Consider the following 6,607-nt stretch of genomic DNA (forward strand, 5'->3'; position numbering starts at 1 on the left):
CAGGATGACCAGACTTCGATGTTCATACCTTGATCATCATCGAGTCCAAGGAGAAGAATATCATGTTTGGTAAAATGGAGGGCTGGAGAAGAAGAGAATGATCCCCAACAAGATGGATTGGCACAGTGAAAGCAGCGATGGGCTCAAATGTAGCAACAATTGTGAGGTTGGTGCAGGACCAGACAGTGTTTCCTTTTCTTGTGCCTGGTGTAGCTATGAGTTGGCTCCAACTCGATGGCACATAACAATAACAACAACATTTGTATATGGTAATATACCTTTGCTACAAACAGACCTGTGAATTTGATGGAGCCTATAGCCTCGGAAACCCTGTACAAGGTCGCTATAAGTCGGAACCAACTCCACAACACACAACCACCACCACCATAGGGAACACAATGAAAATGTCTTAGATATTATCAAGGATCTTAAGACAATGGTTTGTTGGGTCTGGGACTTAGGGGACACCATGGTCAATTGGCACAACAATATACAAAGACAATCTTCTACATCCTACTTTAGTGAAGTGTGACCAGGATCTTAAAAACTCATGAGCAGACAATTAATGTGCAACTACTGGTCTCTCCATGTGTACAAGAAAGAAGAGTGATAACATTTTGAAGATGAACTAAAAAAAATTCCTTGGAATTAACTAGCTCAACGGAACATGCGAACATCAGCCCCCATGACTCTGAGACCAGAGGAACTAGATGGTGCCTGTCTCCCACTATCAACTGCTCTGAAGAGGATCCCATTAGAAGGCCCTGTGTAGAGTGTGAGAAAATGTGGAACAAAACTCAAAAGTGTAAAAAAGACTAGGCTTATTGATCAGAAAGAAACCAGAGGAACCTGAGACTATTGCATTCAACTGCCCTTCAGGTCTGGAATAGAATTCACCTTCATGACCCAATTTTCAGCCAAGTACGTAGTGGTTACGAGTCTGGCTGTGAACCGCAAGGTCAGCAGTTCGAAACTACCAGCTGTTCCTCGGGAGAGCGATGAGGCGTTCTGCCTTGGAAACCCTGTACAGGGTCGCTATGAGTCGGAACCGACTCCACGGCACTTAACAACAGCAACAAGTATATAAGGGAGACAAGGGCACTAGCAAGGTATGGTCACCATGGATTAGTTAGTTATTCAAGATCAAAGGGACAACATTTACCTCAAGAAAAAATTTAGAGGGGATGCGAAGGAGTGGAAATTAGAATCATTGGGAAAACAGTTGTTATATGGAAGGGTTTGCAATCATTGAGATGAAACCAAATGAATGATTGGTTGAATGTAAAATTGATGATTGTCTCATTAAATCTTCATTCAATTCATAATAAAACGTTTTTTTTTTTAATCTATTAGTGTAAGTTTTATATCTTCTCTTTTAATTAATCTTTCATCTTAATATTTTTACATTGCTTTCCTATTCTTTCAGAGAACTTTAAAATTATTCTGTCAAATTTCCCTAAAATGCTGTTGATATATGAAAAGAATAATTAACTAATTGGCTTTGGAAAGAATTATCTTTGAAATATTGAATTTCTTCTCAATTTATATAAATCTTTCATGAGTGGTGATTTAACTTTGTAATAAATGGTACATTTATTAAAATGTATGTGTAAATATTTTATATCAGTTTTTGTTTTTTTAGTAAAATTTTTTCATTGTATTTTTATGACTTTTCATCATAAACAAGGGATTTATTACTTTAATTATTAATTATTTTGAGTATGACCTTTTTTATTGAGCCTCTTTTCTAGTTGTTGCAGTTTTCAGTTGATTTTCTTGGGTTTTCTAGGCAGATAATATGTTGCTGCTGTGAAGTGCCACTGAGAGAGTTCTAACTTAGAGACTATACATAGAGTCCCAAGCCCCAAGGCGTGGCTGGTGGGTTTGAATCTCCAACCTTTCAGTTAGCAGTCCAGTGTTTATCCTACAGCACCACACCAGGACCCTTTGCAGATAATATAGTCCTCTATAAATCATGATGCTTTTTCAGTTTTCTTCCAATAATTCCAGTTTTCATATTACTTTCTTATCTTTTCATTTTGTCTAAAACAGTAGTTCTAAAATTCTTCATTGCAAATTCTCCAGAGCTAGTTGATTTAAAAGGAGCTCTGGTAGCGTAGTGGTTACAAATTAGGCTGTGAACCTTAAGGTCAGCATTTCAAAACTACCAGCTGTTCTGTGGGAGAAAGATGAGGTTTTCTGCTTCCATAAAGATTTACAGCCTTGGAAACCCTGTACAGGGTTGCTATGAGTTGGAACGGACTCCACGGCACATAACCAACCAACCAACAAGTTGATTCAAACAGAATGCTTTTGTTGAGTTTTGCTTGATTCTTGTATAGATGATCAACCTATGGTTGCAAGTGATGAATGAACATAGCTCTGAAGTGAATGTTGACTGACATTTTTTATTATGTACATTAACGTGAAAGTGAAAAGTGAAACGAGGTTATATGTTGCAACTTGTTTGTCAATAATATGGGAGTCTTCTTTGCTGAATTAGATAAAAGTTTCATTTTTTTAATTCTGAAAGAATGCCCCTCAATTTTTATGTGCTTCACAATGTCATGAATACTTTCATGACACACTTTAAAATTTAATCAGTATTATTAACCTTTTCCCATCACTTTGTAAAGTCTAGATCAGAAATCAGTCAACTACAGACAAATCCAATCAGCTAGGCTTTTTTTTTTTTTTTTGTAAATAAAGTTTTATTGGAAGACACAAACATCCACTAATTTACATTGTCTGTGACAGCTTTTGCACTACAATGGCAGTTGTGACAGAGACCATGTGGATTACAAAGATTAAACTATTTAGCAATTGTTGCTCCCAGCCCCTGATGTAGACCATCAAAAAACCCAACAAATCCAAACCTAACTTTTGGTGTTTGCCAGTTTCAGTGTTTGGAAGAGATGCACAGCATGCCATTGTATGTAGGTATACTCATGGTATTTCCACTGTACTGGAATCATAGATGCAAATAGCCCTAAAACATAGACAATAATAACATGCATCAAAATGACTAAGAAGAGATGACGCTTAACGACAACAATTTGAGTACTCATTACCTTTAATTTTGATACTTTATGTAATTACAATTTTAATTTTAATAAAAGTTTAATTATAGCCAAAATTAAATTTTTAATAATGACTGTATTTCACAGTTGGTTCACAAAATACCTAAAAAATTTTAACAGCCAACCTCTTCTAGGAGTAAGCACAAGTCAGTTGTAGCACACCACTTCCTGAAAGACTTTTAAAAACACAAATCGAGAAGTCCCATCCCACAGATTCTGATTCAGTAGAACTGGGGTTGTTGTTGTTGGTAAGAGCCATTGAGTTGGTTTCGGCTCGTAGCAACCCTGTGCAGGGCTTCTGAGGAGTCGTTGGTGAGTTTGAAACGCCCACCTTGAGGTTCAACCATACCGTGCAATAGCGATGGAGCTCTGGTAGCGTAGTCGTTACGAATCGGGCTGCAAACCGCAAGGTCAGCAGTTCGAAACTACCAGCTGTTCCGTGGGAGAAAGATGAGGCTTTCTGCTCCCGTAAAGATTTACAGCCCCAGAAACCCTGTACAGGGTCGCTTTGAGTCGGAACCGACTCCACGGCGCATAACAACAACAAGCAAGAGCAGGATTCTCTATTGTTTGAGATGAATAGTCTAAATCATGTTAAAAATTTTTGTTAGAAATTTTTGTAACTGTTGTTAATGAGAAATTGTTAATGAGAAATAGATGCTGAATTTTAACAATTGCCTAATGCTCCTCTTTGGAGATGACTATTTTTCACCTCTTTTGATCTACTTATCTGATGTTTTATATGAATACATTTCCTACGAAACAACTAGCTTTGCATTGCTGGCATTTTCTAGAATCAATTATAATGAAGTATTCTTTTACTTTACTATTAAAGTTAATTTGCTTATTTTATTTTTATAAATTTTCTTTCTATATTCATAATTGAGGTTGCTCTTGCTACATTTTTTTTTTTTTCTGGTAAGGGTCTGCTTTCAAGATTACAAAAGCTTTTCAAAATTAATTTGAAAACTTTCCATCTGTTCCTACGAGTTGAAGCTGAGTTTATACAGTATGAGAATTACCTGTTTCTTGAAATGTGAAAAGAAACATCTGGCTCTGGAAACAGTTTAGAGGTAATTCTTTGTACTATTGTCATTTTCTTGTATGTTGTTTTTCTGTTCCCACTGTATCTGTTTGGACTGAGTTTCAGCACATCTTACTTTCTCATATTATGGTCTGCTTCATCATGATTTTCAATAACATTAAACACTTCTGAATCTGTTCTTAGTTTCTCTTTCTGCTTCCTAATTTGGTAACCATATCTTCTTTCTCTTCTTTTTGAATTAGATTTTCTCCAATTTTTTTATTTTGTTACTTTAAAAAAGTCAGTTATTAGATGTTTTGATCCAGTCTACTATTTTTCTCTTTTCTAATTTACTTATTTCTGCTTTATAAATGGTTCCTTTGTAATTTCTTGGGTTCATTTTCTTATCTTTGTTTTACTTTTTACTACTTTTCTAACTTCTTGGATTAATTCACTTTGATTGCTTTGCTCTTCAAAACTTCAAAAACATGTAGCTCTGAATAGACCCTTGGACATCCCTTGGCTGTTTCCATTACTTTTGATAAGTAATACCTTGGTTAATCAAAAGACAAGCGCTGGACTGCAAACCACAAGGTTGGCAGTTCACACCCACCAGCTGCTCCTGGGAAATCCTATACAGGGCCGCTATGAGTTGGACCAGACTCAATGGCACTCAACAACAACAAGTTCTATAGGATAAGCACTGGACTGCTAACCGCAAGGTCAGTAGTTCAAATCCTCCAGCTGCTCCTTGGAAACCCTGTACAAGGTAGCTTTGAATTGGAACCGTCTCCACGTCACGTAACAACAACAACATTTTATCTGAAAAGAATATCCAGGCAAATCAACTGACAACTGTTAGAAGGAAACTCGATAAAAAGGTCATATTCAAATTAAATAATAAGAGGGGAAGGTCCATTGCAATGCTTTATTCTTGACTTACAACACCAACTGCAATACTTTATTCTTGAATGCTCTTTTGTTTTTAATTGAGGCAAAATTCACATTATATAAAACTCACCATTTTAAAGTGTACAGCTGAGTGGCATTTACTACCTTCACAATGTTATTCAACCATTACCATTGTCTAGTTTCAGAAGGTTCTCATCACTCTAAAAGGAAACCTCAAACCCATTAAATAGCCAGTCCCTACTCTCTGCACCCCTCCCAAAACTAGGGAACCATTAATCTGCTTTTTGTCTCTATGGATTTAAGATTGGTTGGATTTCCATTCTACACAAAGAATTGTACAGGTGGAGAAGACTTGAGGTCTAATCCCGTGAATCCTATTTATTAGTTGGATAAAATTGGGCAAGAAGGTTTGGCTTTGGGAAATTCAAATGCTTTAAATAATACCTAATTTCTATGCAGGCATGGGGCAAGACCAGATGATCATTAAAGTTTGCTTTGACCTCTAAGCTTACGATTATGTCATTTCATGGTATTTTTAAAACCATGAATTGATGCTTTGCAATACCCTAATTAAACCTTTATTTGTTTGTAACCTTAGGAATTAAGCTTTAGCAAGTCATCACGGGCCTGCATTTAAACAAATATACTATCATGTTTGCCTACACTCCAAAGTAGAGTGAAAAAATCAAAGCTACTGAGTGATCAGAAATTTTTCTGGATGTACTATTTCTTTGTGTTTTTAACATCTCCAACAGTGATGCCATAGAATGAGGAGAGGTGAGGCTTGTCAGTTTTTTCATGCTGGGATAATAAAAACCAACAACCAAATCCATTGCCATAGCATTGATTCTGACTCATGATTGCTTCATGTATTACGCAGCTATATCATTGCTGTTGAGTTGGTTCCAACTCATAGTGACCCTGTATAGGGTTTCTGAGGCTTTTTGAATCTTTATAGGAACAGAAAGCCTCATTTTCCTCCTGTGGCGTGGATAGCAGGGGCCAACATTGGGCCTTGTGGTCCTCAGTTCAGTGCTTATGATATGGAGCACTATGGACTTTTCTCAAAGTAACTTTTATATAAATGGATAGTCTAGTCTTTCTTCAGATTCGTTAGTGGGTATATCCCTTCTGGTTAGTAGCTGAATCTAAACTTTTTGTGCCATCTAGAAGTCTTTTAAAATAACACACTATAGAGTTCTGAACTGCGGAACTGTACTTTGGTCTATTCTTCATCTGCTGAAAGACAATTACTATTAATATCACTGATAGAACTATCTGGAAACAATAAGAGACCATTAGGAGTCACAGGATCAGCTGTATTTCTAAATGAGGGTCCCTTCCTGGTGGTGTGGGTTAGGCATTGAGCTAACCTCAAAGTCAGCAGTTCAAACCTACCTGCTGCTCTTCAAGAGAATGATGAGATTGTCTTCCCCCATAAAGATTTACAGTCTCAGAAACCCTAAACTCTAGGGTCATCATGAGTTGGAATAAATTCAATGGCAGTGGGTTCAGGTTCTGAAATTTCTCCACTTATTACTGCTTTTCTTATGTAAAATTATACATAGTTGCTGTTGAGTGCTATTGAGTC

The sequence above is a fragment of the Chrysochloris asiatica genome, unplaced genomic scaffold, assembly GCF_000296735.1.
Source record: "Chrysochloris asiatica unplaced genomic scaffold, ChrAsi1.0 scaffold00065, whole genome shotgun sequence".
Taxonomy (NCBI): Eukaryota; Metazoa; Chordata; class Mammalia; order Afrosoricida; family Chrysochloridae; genus Chrysochloris; species Chrysochloris asiatica.